Source organism: Schistocerca nitens, chromosome 2 (assembly GCF_023898315.1).
Source record: "Schistocerca nitens isolate TAMUIC-IGC-003100 chromosome 2, iqSchNite1.1, whole genome shotgun sequence".
NCBI classification, from domain to species: domain Eukaryota; kingdom Metazoa; phylum Arthropoda; class Insecta; order Orthoptera; family Acrididae; genus Schistocerca; species Schistocerca nitens.
In genome coordinates, this window is record NC_064615.1 from 1,092,723,756 (window position 1) to 1,092,741,237 (window position 17,482).

Here is a 17,482-nt window from a genome sequence, read left to right on the forward strand (position 1 = left end):
TGTAAATGTTTGGGCATTAAAATTTTGTGGTTTCGAGCCCGGAAATGCCGTAATTATTGATGAAACACGCAGCGAACGTCCGATCACTGTTGCAGACGATAAACATCGCAAATTCGTCGATGATTTGATTCAGAATGAGCGGCGTGTCGCAAACCATACTGGAATATCCAAGGAACATGTCGGCTTCATTACTGAACAATTAGAATACCGTAAAATCTATGCACCATGTGCAGCACGCCGTCTCACAGACGAGAACAAACAGGGTGGTCGGGAATGCTGCGAGCAACTTTCGCAGTGCTACTGTGACGAAGAAGACAACTTCCTTTTGGATATTGTGACGGGGGATACGTTATGGGTCCATCATTACCACCCAGAAGCGAGAAGACTGAGCGGTGAATATCGACATCTCTCTTCTCCGCAGTGAAAGAGCTCAAAACACAACCACCGCAAAAAATTCTTTTGATTCTGTTTACGGATGCACATCGAGCTCATGAGTGAGACCGATTATCTGGCACGAGAGGCTGCGATAAATTCTTCTCAGTACACAGCGACTATGAAACACCTCAGACGTCGAGTTTTTCGTACTAGATGCATCCTGGCCCCAATAATCTTGCAACATTACAATGCTCGTCCGCACACCTCGAATAGTTACCATAGATTCTGTATTGCGTTGTCAACAAATTACCATCCCGTCCTAAAATATGGGTGAAATACAACTGTCAGCACATTGAACGAATACTGTGGACTTGCCTATTATGTTACGGGACTTTTCTAGCATCTCAGAGACCCAGAGTCTTCCCCTTGTTCTTCCCAGCTTCTTAATTGGACACAAGGCGGAGCAGGAGGCCGCAGAACCGACACCTTTGCAGCAGACAGCTCGTCTCCTGCCTGCGGCCTTGAGTTGGCGTCTCAGTTTCTCCTCTGCAAGCGGCAGATACAAGTTGCTATAAATAACACCAGCTATCTGGGAGGGGCCCGTGGGGGAGCCACACACACACACACACACACACACACACACACACACACACACTTCCTCTCTCCCCCCCCCCCCCTCTATCCCACTCCCCCCTCCCGTCGCTCGCGTGATGCCGGCCTGTCTACACGAGCTGCTAGTTCCACGCTACTCGGGTTCTACCGAACGCTGCGTGACGACACTCCATTCACTTACACCGTTTACACTCTCATTAGCTGTTGCTTCGGCACAAATGAGAAGGCAATTACCTTCGAATGCGCTTCCCATTGCGCACCAGTTGACTACGTCTCTTCTGAAATAAATTTCTTCAATCAGATATGTCAAAGCTGTAATTGTTAACGCCACTCGAAACACGCAAAACAAAAAGGCACTAGAAAAGCGTCTGAGATTTATGGCGAAGACAATAAATCGCCTTTGTTATCGTAGTTGCGGTACTCATTCATAGGGAAGTAGCAAAATATCTGCATGGTGTGAAAAGTGACAATTGATTCTAAACAACGAAAAATGTGCGGTCCTTCACATGAGTACTACAAAAATTCCGTTAAGTTTCTGGTACACGATAAATTACACAAATTTATAGGTTGTAGTCTTAACTTAAGAAAGTATCTAGCAGTTACAATCACAAACAGTTTAAACAGGAATCATCATAAAGAAAATGTTGCGGGAAAGACGAGCCAATGACTGCTTTTTATTGGCAGAATACTAACAAGATGGATCATATGTACTGAAGAGGCTACGCTTGTCCGTCCTCTTCAGCAGTACTGTTGCGTGGTAGGGGATCCTTACCAGGTGGTGGTGACGGAGGATATCGGAAAAGCTCAAAGAAGGTAGTTCGCTTTGTATTATCGTGAAATATAAAGTGTTCGGTTAAAACAAGCGACTTGGAAAGAAAATCACAAAAAAATGCATTTTTCGATGCGGCGATATCTTTACACTAAATGTCAATCACCAACTTTTTCCTCCGTATGACAAAATATATTGTTGACTGCCACATATACACAGCAAAATGACAATTGTAATAAAATAAGAGAAATCAGAGCCCATGTATAAAGTTTTAGGTGTTCATTTTTCGCACGTGCTGTTCGGGGTGGAATGGGGGAGAAACAGCCTGAAAGTGGTTGTAAGAATTCTTTGCCATACACTTATGTGTGAATTGCAGAGTAGTCATATAGCTGTAGACACTCTAGTTTCGATACCTCGTGTGTCGCAATCGATATCAAGTATATGACTACACTAATGGAAAAAACATCCTAACACCAAAAATTACTTATTGTAGAGTAAGAAAATTTCGGAATCCATTTGTCTCGGTAAGATGTGTAAGTGATCATCAGTGAAAGATCACAGGTTAATGTAAGCGCGAGATAAGCCATTGTAAGGATGAAATACTGGTGTATAATAACCGGTGTAACCGACAGAATGTTGAATGCAAGAATGCAAACGTGAACGCACTGTGTTGTAAAGGTGCCGGATTTCAGTTTGTGGAATGGAGTTCCTTGCCTGTTGCACTTGGTCGGTCAATAAAGGGACGATTAATGATGTTTGTGGATAACGCTGGAGTTGTCGTCCGATGAAGCAGGCCGTGATTGAGCAGGCCAAGGCAAAATGTCGACACTCTGTACAGTATGTTGGGTTACGACAGCGCTAGTGGGCGAGCGTTATCCTGTTGGAAAACACCCCGTGGAACGCTGTTCGTGAATGGCAGCAAAACCGATCGAAGCACCAGACTGATGTCCAAATTTGCAGTCAGGGTGTGTGGGATAATCACGAGAGTGCTCCCGCACCCCGGACAGTAACTCCAGCTGTATGTCAGGTGTGTCTAGCACACAGACAGATTGGTTGCAGGCCCTCAACCGCTCTCCTCCTAACCAGCACCCGGTCACCACTGGCACTGAGGCAGACACAGCTTCCATCAGAAAACGCAACAGACCTCCGTCCTGCCTTCCACTGAGTTCTCGCTTTACACCACTGAAGTCGCGAATAGCCGCGGTTTCGGGTCAGTGGAATGAACTCTGAAGAACGTCTGGCAGTGAGCTGTCTTTGAAGTAACCGATGTCTAACAGTTCGTTGTGTCACTGTGGTATCAACTGCTGCTCTGTTTGTTGCTGCAGATGCAGTACGATGGGTCGGAGCCATACGCCTTACACAATGGTCTTCCCTCTCGATGGTGCCACGTCGCCATCTTCTTGCATCCGTATACTCTCTCGACCACCACTGCAAGTAAACATGTACAGTGGCTTCATTCCTGTCAAATCTTTCTGTATTATCGCGGAAGGGACATGCAGCTTCTCGTCGCCCTATTAGACGACCTCGTTGTAACTCAGTGAGCTGTTGAAAATGGCGTCTTTTCGCCTTAAAGATATTCTTGACCAACATCAACTAACCACATCCAATCTCAAAGGTCACTAACGCTCACGACCCTTACAGCGTTTATTTAAACCAAACGTGATTTGTATCCTCGTAATGGGCGCCACTAGCGCCACTTAATATCCGACGATCGCGAAATTTTAAAATGTTTCAGATGTAAAAACACGGCTACCAACTTTAGTTTATATCTCTCAACTCCTCCTTGGTGTTGCGAATATTTTATTTTTTCTGTCCATGTATTTCAGAGTAAGAAATAGCAGAGTAACGGCATCCAAAGTAGCAAATGGTGTCGAGAAAAATAATAATAACCTCCCATTCTAGTTTAAAGAGAATTAAATTGTATGCAAAATCTATGTAGCAGTCTTCAACATACATACACTAGTGAAAACTACATAAAGTGGAACCTAGCTACATCCAGTTGATATAATAAATAAACAGGAAACATAAATACAGTAGTGAAAATTAAAAAATGGTTCAAATGGCTCTGAGCACTATGGGACTCAACTGAGGTCATTAGTCCCCTAGAACTTAGAACTAATTAAACCTAACTAACCTAAGAACATCACACACATCCATGCCCGAGGCAGGATTCGAACCTGCGACCGTAGCGGTCTCGCGGTTCCAGACTGCAGCGCCTAGAACCGCACGGCCACTTCGGAAAATTAAAAACAGTGAAACCTAGCTAAATCGGAATAACCCTATTTAAGTTTCAATAAAGGATAAAAACAGACAATCGGTTGCACAAATTTTATTGCACGGCGTTTCAATACCAACTGAGAGTGTCTTAATCAATAAGTTACAGTTACCTGTGTTTAATAATTTTCTTCTTACGTCTTGTATTTCGTACAACCTTAGATACCTGGGCTGGAAAAAATCCTACCACCTTGAACGTGGCTGACTTTCAGCAACAGTACTTAACCTTTAGTGAATAATTAAATGCAACAAAAAATGTGCAAGTGCAACGGGTTGCCTGTTTTTATCTTTCTTTAAAGAAAGAATTTACTTTTAACTGAGACTCTTTCATAGTCTCTTCTTTTATTACTTGATACCGCATCTCTTGTAATGAAAGGTCATTCTTTTTTAATCCGGATTAATATCAATGAAGCTGATAAATGTAACCAAATTTTCGTTTACTTTTGACAGTTTAAACATTGGCCTATTACCTATAAGTTCACTGATATTATAAACTGGCTTTTCTTCTCTGGAAACTCCTTGTGCCTGGTCTTAGTCAGGACTCGGTTGCCATTATCTTCATTTTTTTGCTACTTACGAGGATTTAATACTGTCTGAACCATTAGTATTAGCAACAGAAAACCAGTGAATAGTTTCTTACTTGCTGTACGTCCAGATACTGAAATGTCCATCCCGCTGAAACGCGTATTGTCGATAACAGACATACAAAACTAGTTCAGCAGCGTGGAACATTTTGTACACAACCTCCGTCAACAACATTCATTATGGAGTTCGTTTTGGCGACTTATAAACGGTACTATCATTGCTAGTTCCGAAGTATGTGCTCTCCTCACCTTCACCGTCTCGTATTACGCTAAGCGGACTCACGTACCGTTGACGGTCCATCTAGTGAGGACAGACCTCCCCTTCCTTCAACGTTAATCGACTTTGGAACTTCAGGGTGTGCCATCAAAGAACCATCTGTTCAAAAGATCGTCGTCGTAGTTTGACCACATTCACACCTTAACTGTGTTAGGCCGAACATGTTTAGAAAGTCCTTCAGTAGCGTTGACGTTATTTCTCGTCCCGCCAATGGCCGTCTGTGTTGCTGGACAGTGTAGGTTCGCCCGACTACCAGACTCGCTGCAGCTCGTTGCTCGTGATTGATAGCCCACTGTCAGCATTTGTTTCACAGCCGTCACGGAAGTGCGAAATACGGACGGCGCCGACTATCAGATACAGGGCTACGGTTAAAATCCCAGATAGCTGTCCTCTACAAGTGCATCTCCATCTGCAAGGTGTGCGTTTTGTCCTGACCAGACCAAATAACTTTTTGACCAGATGCAAAGGTAAAAGATGTACCAAGAGTATATTGTTCAGCTGCAAGGGGGACATTAACCAGCATGATTGCCTTTCTTGTAACTTAATGCGTTACTAAAATACGACTTTTTAAAACAGCAACCTGTATTTTTCATTCGGCAATCCTCAAGACATGTTCAACTGACATATCACAATGCACAATTCGCGTAAACACATGTTATTAAAAATGTAATATAAAACTGACTTCAGGTCTCCTGCGCTAGCACAGAGAGCAGATATTCGGGGTAACATAACCCGTTACCTAGCTGGAGTGTGTATGGCTTAAGGGCGCTCAATGTCGAGTTTGCCAGCACTCCACATTTTTACCAACAGCTATCTGTTCGGAACAACTTTGTTATTTGCTAATAAGATTTCAATATGTGTTAAAATTATATAGCTTACGTCCGACCGAATGTTAATTAGAGTATTGTGTAAAAATTTAAAGTAAATCGATCAGGGACTTTTCGAGATTTTTAGTAATAATATTTCCCTTCTAGGTATTAAATATTTATTTACATGTTGAAAAAATAGGTGCATAAAACATGTACCTATTCGAACGCAACGTTGTGTCATAATTTTGAAGTAATCAGTGTAAAACTTTCAACATTTAAGTTTTTGAAGAAACGAACGTATACATTTTTGTTTATATAGATATTTATTTAATATCTTTTAGTCAACATTTCCATTTGTTAGTATGGAATTTAAATAAAAGAAAAAAATGGTTGCTCCCGGCAACTTTAGAACCAGCGATTTTACGATTACATCACTTATTCTACTAGCAAATTAGATGTCAATAAACAAATGTTTTGTACTTACGTTCAAAGTCGATTTTATCAGTTTTCTATTTTTTATTTTATTTTATCTTTTTTTAGCCTTGCGTCGCCCTGTTTTAGGAAACTGTTATCAAGGTAATGTCCTGCAAATCCAGTAAATATGAAGAAAATGGAAAGCTCCCTTGTAAGATGAAGAGGTTGACACAGGAGAGGAATCATGGTGGGCCACATCAAACAGATCAAGGCACTGACGACTCAATAGACAGACTTAATAAGGTGAAAAAAAACAGAACTATCTCCTAAATCTTCTGCTGTCAAGTCGAGAACATTTTGAAAGGCACTTTCAGATCTAGTTTCAGAGCGCTGCCTCGCTGGTGCTGCCTGTTCGTAACTAACAGTGTCCCAGGCTGTGTACTGACGCATTTAACTTCCTGCAGGTCCTAAACTGGACCCAGCGTCCTTGAGCAGCAGACGACAGACATCACATCAGTTGCGGATGTGTATATATACAGATTCACAAGCTCGTTTCGCGTGCCCCAAATACTCCCCACTGTCACTTGAAACGGCGGAGCTCTTGAATGAATGGGGAAGCACGAGACAGAGACGCCATATTTTATCAGCCACAGAGGCGCGACTAGCTTCTAAAACTGAAGGAACGACTTTAACGGCGACAGCACCATTAAGCTGAGGGACAAGAAAGCTTTTATGCTTCCAGCAAGAACAGACAGTTGTGTTACAAGCATGTTACAGGTACATCAGATTTTAAAAGAATTTAAGGCTCTTTCTCACTTGCTACTCGTGGGTATCACATTGAAAAAGATATAGCACATGGAGAACAGCTGCCTTGGAAATAATTTTCTCATGAGCCCAGATGTTATAATGGGCTCAATAAGTCGACCACGACTTTTTCTTGAACACATTAGGTAGAACATGACTCACTCAGCGAGCACTAATTGTGTAGTAAAGTGGTGTATTTATGCTGTTGTCGACGTTTATGTCAATTAAACGAAGGCAGTAGCCGAAGCTCTGGACTCGTCGCGACAGGCACAAATGGGACCACGGTTATTAATGTCCCCATAACACGGACGTTTCGCTGTCGATAGTGTCATACGCTGTCATTCTATGAAATACTGACCAGAAGTTTGGTATTTACAGTATTTGTGTGCCGTCGGACGTAAACATTGTTCCTCCAATTTTAGTTCAGATAGTGGTGCTAAAATTTTATACATTCAACTCAGCATTTGGACATGACCTCCAGTGCGAACGTCACCGCACTACAATGCCTTAGCTTGATAATTCATAGGGGTAGTAATTTCCTGACGATGCGGAAATATTACAGCACGAGAACACGAATGTAATGTCAACATTTTTAAAAATTCGATCTCGCTTCCAAAATATGGAAAGCTGCTGAAAGGACGTATATAGCGACTAGGTAAAAAAAAGGTAAAGTTCCCCTGAATCCGAAGGTTGGTTTGAGCCCATAGTTACTAGACACTATTCTTTTGGAGATGGTGTGTCCTTGGCCTCCTTCTTCCGGACTCTGAACTGACTTATCTATCCAGTACAGTTCAACGTGGATCTCGAATCGTGGCCCAGCCTAACATTAACAAAACATTGCCAGAGATGAGCGATATATAACAATCATAGTTCGTATTGAGGACCGAACTCCACACTAACCGATTTGAAGTCTGACACGTAATAAACTAAGCCAAGGAGTCAAACAAACGCGAACTGTTCAAGGTCTAAACGTAAAACATCTCGATTAGGATGTGAATAAGAGAAATTTTTAGTGGCTGATGGACTAATTACTAAGGTTTTGCTCCTTCGAAGTTCTAGTACACCAACAGATCGTATGAGAAGAGCGCAGTACTAACGAACGGTATAGGATATTGTTACGTATCTGTTCCATACGCACCCGAGCGTAGAGCATAAGCTAACTCAAAAATGGCTATGCTGTGTCGTAAACCTACAACAGGCATGAGCATACGATGCGTTTAGCGAAACGTGAATCAGGAAAGAAGTGAGCACGATTACTTGAAATATTCTCATACATACCAGTGCACTATGGTAATACATGTCCGCTTCATCAGGTAATGAACATTAACTTTTACAACAACGTTGGCAATATACTGTGTAGAAATAATTGATTATTGCATTGGTACAAAGCTCTAATTCACATTAATTATAATTATATTTGTAATTCTTGTTTTAATTGGTACTGATGTTCCAGTTATGAATTTGAGAGGAGTAATTTTGATATTCATCTAAGAATTATACAAACAAAATTAGTGATAATGCCCATGTATCAGGTCAGATTATGCACAACGGATTGTATGACCCAAACCAATCACGTAATGGAGACGTACGTTACGATGACTAGCAAATGACCATGGTACACTCATATAAAAAACGTTATTTACATGCACAGAGATTTTTTCCAGCGTAGTTGAATATTGGCCCGGGAATACGATTACAATCACCTGCGTTCTCCTTCAGTAAATTCATTGCCTCATGGTAAGGTAGAAGCTGCTCCTACAACGACCAAAAATATAGGGAGAGCGCATAATAGATAAGGACCAAATGATATGACCCATAGCTACAAATTTAACTTCAGAGCTTTGGCATAGAAATTACGTTACTAAAAGCTGGGGACTCATTGGACAAGTCACCAGTTACTATTTATACTCGCATCTAAATCACAGAGCCTGGGATTAATACGATCATTCTTGTCATCCTTACGAGCCATTAGATACCTGACATGAATACCGTCATTTAACAGTCAGTCTTTGTGTGACCCTTAATACAGTAAGTCCAGAAGGTAATAGAGTTTTAGTCACTACACTGTCTGAGGTGCAGGTTGGTGACCAGTCCACCCATATCCATACGACACAAAAGATGATTGATATCTTAGGGAGACTAACAGCAGCATGATATGTATGTCCGGACTGAAAATGCGTCTCTACCCTAGTAAGTTAAATAATCCTCAATGAAATGTTAATTAAGGCATCTTTCCCTGTTTTTTTGCGGTATGTAGAATCCCATTTTGCAGTCATTTAAGCAATTGTTTACTATTTATGGTATGGGTACTTTTCTTTGATGAAGTTCAACAACATTTGACAAGAGGCGCGCAGAAATGAAGCGTATATCTAGCCCTACGGACAAAGGATTAGCAAAAAAAGAAGGAAAAAGTACTAAAGGAGAAGTCGAAGTCTGCTGCCACTGCGCTGCTAGGCTGTATTTACAAATACATAGAGCTGAAACAGCACTGTGTTAGTTGTGCTGGACATATTCAAAACGTCCCTTATTTTCTCTGGCTATAGAGGAAGGGGGTCTTTATATGGCAAAGGAATTTAGCATTGACAGACGACATTGAAAAGTTCAATAAAGGGCAGCTCGTTTTGTATTATCACGAAATACGGAAGAGAGTGAAACGGTTATGATACGCGAGTTGGGGTGGCAATCATTAAAACAAAGGCGCCTTTCATTGTGGCGAGATCTTTTCGTCACCGATAAAATCAAACGCCTTCAAATGCCAACAATTTTCGCAGGTATCAGAACGTTGGAAAAAAATCTCCTGGCGAGGTGTATCAGTACAAAACTTTGAAAGAATTCACCTGTCGTTCGAACATAGTCCACGGATACCAACATACGAAGGTAGGAAAGGTGAAGATGGATCAATCGGGTGCGACCGACCACCGTGTCATCCTACGCCAATGGCGTCACTTGATGCAGTATAGAGGGGCGTGTCGTCAGCGGACCACTCTCCCGGTCACTGTCGGGTTTCTTGACCTTAAAATCGCCACTAATAGGTCGAATAGCTCCTCAGTTAGCCTCACGAGGCTGAGTGCACCCCACCCCCTTGACAGTACCGGGAATCGAACCCGGATCTCCCCCACGACAGTCAGTAACGATGACCTCGGAACTATGGAGGCGAGCATGAAGCCCGTATGGAGTTACAAATGCCAGGAACGATGGTTTAGTGTGTTCTCAAAATAAATCTAAAAATGAAACAGCACTTAACTCAAATTTTACAGGAAGTAAAACGGTAAGACTATGACGAATGTACAAGTCAGGCAGTGTTAATCGAAATAATTTCCGAATATGGGTACAGATAAGTTCTCCCGTATATCAGAGCACAGGAGAATGTACGACATCAAATGCACTTAACCCCAAATATAGTCCGTACGCCATGGAAAATCGTATCGAATATCTATAAAGTAAGGAAAAAAAGAATTTTGATCTTTATTTTACATTCTATGTAGTTGTTATACAATCCAGTTAAACATCAGATACGGAACAATAAAAATCATGAATAGAGGTGAGTATCTGGGCGAATGGACTACAGCCAATGGGCTAGATAAATGAAGCCTTAAAATCAAGAGCCAGGGAAATGGAAATAGCCTTTCAAACCACAGAAAACATTTACAACAACATGTGCTTTTCCATAAATGCCACAATAAGTCTGTCATAAAACCAACTGTCTATGAATCCGAAAGTCTTGGCGTCCCTGAGAGATATTTACAAGCAGAATTAGGACGAAAAGAAACTTCTTACACAATATACTGGATAACAAAACGCACTGTACATAAAAGCCGAAACAAGAAATATATTCCCAGAATATTCATTCTAGAAACATCCCCCAGGCTGTGGCTAAGCCATGTCTCCACAATATCCTTTCTTCCAGGAGTGCTGGTTCTGCAAGTTTCGCAGGAAAACTTTTTGAAGTTTGGAAAGTAGGAGACGAGGTACTGGCGGAAGTATAGCTGCCAGGGTGGGTCGTTGGTAGAGCACCTGCCCGCCAAAGGAAAATGTTCCGAGTTCGAGTCTCGGTCCAGCACACAGTTTTAATCTGCCAGGAAGTTTCAAGAACTACATTCTGAAGCCCGGATGCAATGCACAAACTTAGAGCTTGGTTGTGTGCTCGCGTTAAAAGACTGTATGATTCCAAACAGACGAAACTCCTCTTCAAAGTCTTGTACTCAAAGCCAGAAACAATGGTGCCGTGGTACACGGACTTGGAAAGAAAAAAAAAATGAACGAGAAAGTAAGCGGAAGACTCGTGTAACCGAGACATCTTGAGGACAGCTGTAGTAACATTCAGTACTCTCCGAAACTAGAAACGAACAATTTGTCTCATTTGGTCAGATGAACGCCGTATGAAAGACACAACACACTGATGAAAAACGTCTCACAGACGGAAAAAGAAAAACTGAAAATAGCTGCCGTAATACAATGGTTGTAAGCTTAGCGTAGTCCTCAGATAACCGACTAAGGAAGTAATATAATTATAACGCTTACAGATGGCCTTAAAATATACCTCGTTCCATTGGGAGAAAAACGAAAAGTGCTTCTGTATCATACTAAATGAAAAGCTTAAAACATTCTCTATATGTTTACCATCAACGGTAAAAAATGTTCCTTCAATTATACGACTCGGTTATGAAACATTTGCAGTATTGTATGTTATGTAATTCACCATATACAGGATGAACCAGAACTCCACCGACAAACTTTCAGAGGCTGTTCAGGGATCTATTCTGAGTACTTTGCTATAAGTGACCCATGGTCTCCAGCGGCTCGTTTCAGAGATACTGCATTGTATAAGTATTGTACTGAAAATAGTGCACAACAGTCCTAATGTCGACGGTCCATTAACTAGTGACACGACAACGCTATGCTCAGCTGTTCCAGTAACTATGGCAACCACATCACAGTAGTTTTGCGTCTGTACATAGAAGACCATTAATATTAGATCCTATCGTGACACAACGTTTTCATGAATGCGTGTTACTGGCTTTTTCACTGTTGTGAAAACATTTTGTGGTAACAAATCCGAATAAATCATAATTACATTATTACTCTGTAACGAGCCACTGGAGACCGCAGCTATCTGTTACCAAAATACTCAGAGAATATGCCTGAACAACCCCCCAAATGTTGTCCGCGTAGCTCTGGTTCGCGCTGTGTAAGAAAAAACGAGACTAGATACTTATAACGGGCAATACGGTGCTACATTTTCTACATTCTGTGACGCAAAGCCTCTTCCAGGTGATGGAGCATAAGTGCGCAATAATACCAGAGCAGCGGCTGTGAAAACTCTCTCGGCAGTTCTGGCACAGTTTGGCGGCGCCTCATGACAGGGCATTTGTGCAGTGCTGAAAAATGTCGATCCATTTGGCACTCGTACAAAATACACAGAAAGCGTGTCCCACATCGCGCTTCTGTTGGGTTATGATAATTCATTACGTCATTGGATGAACACGCACTGTGCCATGGAGGACAAAAGACTGAAGATTAATTATCAATGTCCAGAAAATAAATGTGATAAAATATTATAACAAACTGCGTGAACACGTTTCAGTTACGTTCGTATTTTTACAGTGTAAGGTACAATAGGGTTTTTTAAAACTTCAAGAGAGCAGAGATTTTATTAACGGGCCATTTGATACAAAAATCTCCCTGTTTGATCCTCGAATAGATAGTAAGGAATAAAGACAGAGTCACTGAACAATGAAGTGCATTTATTAAGCAAATATTGATAGCATTGATTCCCACAGAAAGCAATAGAACAAAATTGAAAGGCGGCCGCTGTGACCGAGCGGTTCTAGGCGCTTCAATCCGGAACCGCGCTGCTGCTACAGTCGCAGGTTCGAATCCTGCCTCGGGCATGGATGTGTGTGATGTCCTTAGGTTTAAGTAGTTCTAAGTCTAGGGGACTGATGACCTCAGATGTTAAGTCGCATAGTGATTAGAGCCATTTGAACCACTTGAACAGAATTGTAAAAAGAGCCTCATTTTCAGAAGGTTTTAGGTAAAAACGACTCATATTCTACAAAAGATGTCCCATTACTTGAAAAAAGAAACGTGAATTTCTTCTATGTTAAGCGACTCATTAGGAACTCAAAATGACGAACATACAGATGATCAGCGAACTCGAAAGATACTTTGAAATGCGAAATAAGGTTACGGCAGCATCTTACTTACTTGTGTCCTGAGTGTCACATTATCTGCTGTAGGCCTCTCTTGGCGACTAATTGTTTAAGACTGCCTCATATTGGGGTTACCGTTGTTGTTGTTGATGATGATAATGGTGATGAAAACAACAGCGAAATGAGGGGCTCCAGTAGGATATTCCTATCGAATGAGAGAAGTGGGGCGCCGAGTGGACGAACCGTTGGTGAGTGATATGTCTTCATTCTATTCTAAGGAGAGAGTCGGAATTTACCAAGCACAGTAGCGAACCATAAGGTGATAAGAAATCTCACATTAACATCTTTCCTCCTCTTGTCAGCAAATTATTAATTGCCTCTACCGTTGTGATTCTCGGGATCCCTGATTCGATTCCCGGCCGGGTTGGTGATTTTTTCTGCCCGGGGACTGGGTGTTTGTGTTGTCCTCATCACTTCATCATCATCATTGATAGATTGGTCTGTGTAAAAATTGGGACTTTGAACGGGTGCTGATGACCGCGCAGTTGAGCGCCCCATAAACCAATCATCACATGATTCGAACCTGCTAGCTCAGAGATGAGTGCAAGTGCATAAGCACATGTCAGGGACATAGACTACGGAGGCGGATACATCAGTAGCTGATAATAATACACAACGGCTTATATCGAACGCCGCTGTTGTCATTTGCATGTGGTGTGGAGGTGCATGGACTCAGCACACCGCTCTCCGCGCCGTTGTCTGCTTCGTAGAACTTGGCGGATGAAATAGCTCCTCAGCTGGCATTATGAGACCGAGTACATCCTTTTTCCAGTCCTCCCACCAAGGAAAAATACCTGGCACTACGGAGATTTCGAAATTTGTGGTTAATCTAACTTAAACCAACTTAAGCTAAGGACAACACACACACCCATGCCCGAGGGAGGACTCGAACCACCGACGGGGACAGCCGCGCGAACCGTGGCAATGCGCCCCAAACTGCTCGGCTACCCATCGCGGCACGGGGATTCAAACCCGGGTCCTCTGCATAGCAGTCAGACATAGCACTCCGTCTTCAGGCCACAAGTGGCCCAACGGGCCCAACCGACCGCCGCATCATCCTCAGTTGAGGATGCGGATAGGAGGGGCGTGTGGTCAGCACACCGCTCTCCCGGTCGTTATGATGGTTTCTTTGGCCGGAGCCGCTACTATTCGGTCGAGTAGCTTCTAAATTGGCATCACGAGGCTGAGTGCACCCCGAAAAATGGCAACAGCGCATGGTGGCCTGGATGGTCACCCATCCAAGTGCCGACCACTGCCGACAGCGCTTAACTTCGGTGATCTCACGGGAACCGGTGTAACCACTGCGGCACGGCCGTTGCCATAGTCACACATGCTGACAGCTTAATTACTTTCCTTCTCCTTCTTTTTCGGCAGTTCTATCCGACAGCAGCCTTTTCACTTTTTCTCTTTCTTTAAATTTGTTTTTTTGTTCTTATGGGCTTCGGTTGTGTCTATTTATTAGAAATTAAAATTTTGCACGGTTAAAAAGATAAAAAAAGATAGTCCCTTCTTCAGGATTTAAAAATTCTTTCTAGTCTAGAAAGACCATTAGGACTCCAAGAGCATAGTCTGCCCTCGTTATAATCCAACTTGCATTCCTCGTTAATGTGAACCAAGAGAATCAATTGAAAACTTCTGCAACAGCTCAATTTATATATGTCACATATCAGGACAAAGCCTGCCTTTATTGCCCCTCTCCCCAACATTTGTCTAACAGACGGCGTTCCTTGTATTGATTTTTCGTCCGTTTTTTCCTGTGTTGCACAATGCCTTAAGAGAAGTATCAGCTTCATATGGCTGACAGTTTCGTATATTTTTAAAATCGTAATGATGCGTAAATTCCACACTGTCACAAAATTCTTTGGTTTGGTCAGTTTATCGTCGTCGGAAATTCATTCTAATTTGTGAAAGACAGCAAGTGGCCGGCTCCTTGATTTTTAACAGATAAAAAACGGATGCCTGAAGTTCGTTTCAAAATAATAAACTTGTTCTGTACAATTGGTTATTAAAAATCTATGAAATAACTTAGGCAACAGGCATCTCTCAAGACTGAGATCGGAAAATTTTACTTGAAGAATTAATTACGAGAATTTCTTGTGCTGGATGGTTGCATGACTGAGTGCGAACCAACAACAAATGACACGCGAATTCTTCAGCAATGTTTGGACTCTTTCAAGAACCCAATCGATTTGCTGTGTCGGTTTGTTGGTGTAACGAGTTGTGCGTCTACCACTTCACGCCATAATAATGGGAAAAAGGAAGATTAGTCGGGGTCATTAAAGATTGAGTTCACATTCTCATAATTTATCAATTTTTAAGTAAAACGATCGTGTCTTTTATACAGAAATGATACCAGCATTTTCCATAGCTGTTTTAAGGAAGGCACGGAAACCAAAATTTGAAAGATCGGATTGGGATTTGATCTCTGGTCCTCCAGAGAGCGATGATTCCATATTTTTAGATTTCCAGCAGGCTTTCGACACCGTTCCCCACAAGCGTGCCTACGGAGTATCGCCTCAGTTGTGCGACTAGATTCCTGATTTCCTGTCAGAAAGGTTACAGTTCGTAGTAATGAACGGAGAGTCATCGAGGAAAACAGAAGTAATATCCGTCGTTCCCCAAGGAAGTGTTATAGGCCCTCGATTGTTCCTGACCTACACTCCTGGAAATGGAAAAAAGAACACATTGACACCGGTGTGTCAGACCCACCATACTTGCTCCGGACACTGCGAGAGGGCTGTACAAGCAATGATCACACGCACGGCACAGCGGACACACCAGGAACCGCGGTGTTGGCCGTCGAATGGCGCTAGCTGCGCAGCATTTGTGCACCGCCGCCGTCAGTGTCAGCCAGTTTGCCGTGGCATACGGAGCTCCATCGCAGTCTTTAACACTGGTAGCATGCCGCGACAGCGTGGACGTGAACCGTATGTGCAGTTGACGGACTTTGAGCGAGGGCGTATAGTGGGCATGCGGGAGGCCGGGTGGACGTACCGCCGCCGCCGAACTGCTCAACACGTGGGGCGTGAGGTCTCCACAGTACATCGATGTTGTCGCCAGTGGTCGGCGGAAGGTGCACGTGCCCGTCGACCTGGGACCGGACCGCAGCGACGCACGGATGCACGCCAAGACCGTAGGATCCTACGCAGTGCCGTAGGGGACCGCACCGCCACTTCCCAGCAAATTAGGGACACTGTTGCTCCTGGGGTATCGGCGAGGACCATTCGCAACCGTCTCCATGAAGCTGGGCTACGGTCCCGCACACCGTTAGGCCGTCTTCCGCTCACGCCCCAACAACGTGCAGCCCGCCTCCAGTGGTGTCGCGACAGGCGTGAATGGAGGGACGAATGGAGACGTGTCGTCTTCAGCGATGAGAGTCGCTTCTGCCTTGGTGCCAATGATGGTCGTATGCGTGTTTGGCGCCGTGCAGGTGAGCGCCACAATCAGGACTGCATACGACCGAGGCACACAGGGCCAACACCCGGCATCATGGTGTGGGGAGCGATCTCCTACACTGGCCGTACACCACTGGTGATCGTCGAGGGGACACTGAATAGTGCACGGTACATCCAAACCGTCATCGAACCCATCGTTCTACCATTCCTAGATCGGCAAGGGAACTTGCTGTTCCAACAGGACAATGCACGTCCGCATGTATCCCGTGCCACCCAACGTACTCTAGAAGGTGTAAGTCAACTACCCTGGCCAGCAAGATCTCCGGATCTGTCCCCCATTGAGCATGTTTGGGACTGGATGAAGCGTCGTCTCACGTGGTCTGCACGTCCAGCACGAACGCTGGTCCAACTGAGGCGCCAGGTGGAAATGGCATGGCAAGCCGTTCCACAGGACTACATCCAGCATCTCTACGATCGTCTCCATGGGAGAATAGCAGCCTGCATTGCTGCGAAAGGTGGATATACACTGTACTAGTGCTGACATTGTGCATGCTCTGTTGCCTGTGTCTATGTGCCTGTGGTTCTGTCAGTGTGATCATGTGATGTATCTGACCCCAGGAATGTGTCAATAAAGTTTCCCCTTCCTGGGACAATGAATTCACGGTGTTCTTATTTCCAGGAGTGTATATTGACATAGGAGACAATCTGAGTAGCCGTCTTAGATTGTTTGCATATGATGCTGTCATTTACCGTCTCGTAAAGTCATCAGATTATCAAAACGACGTGCAAAATGATTTAGATAAGATATCTGTGCCGGCCGGAAGTGGCCGCGCGGTTCTGGACGCTACAGTCTGGAACCGCGCGACCGCTGCGATCGCAGGTACGAATCCTGCCTCGGGCATGGATGTGTGTGATGTCCTTAGGTTAGTTAGGTCTAAGTAGTTCTAAGTTCTAGGG

At 43.5% G+C, this 17,482-nt stretch overlaps 1 pseudogene; it reads right to left on the reverse strand.

Annotated features, from left to right (window-relative positions):
• Nucleotides 1–14,332: 14,332 nt before the first annotated feature.
• LOC126238138 (5S ribosomal RNA) lies at nt 14,333–14,450 on the reverse strand (annotated as a pseudogene).
• Nucleotides 14,451–17,482: the final 3,032 nt, after the last annotated feature.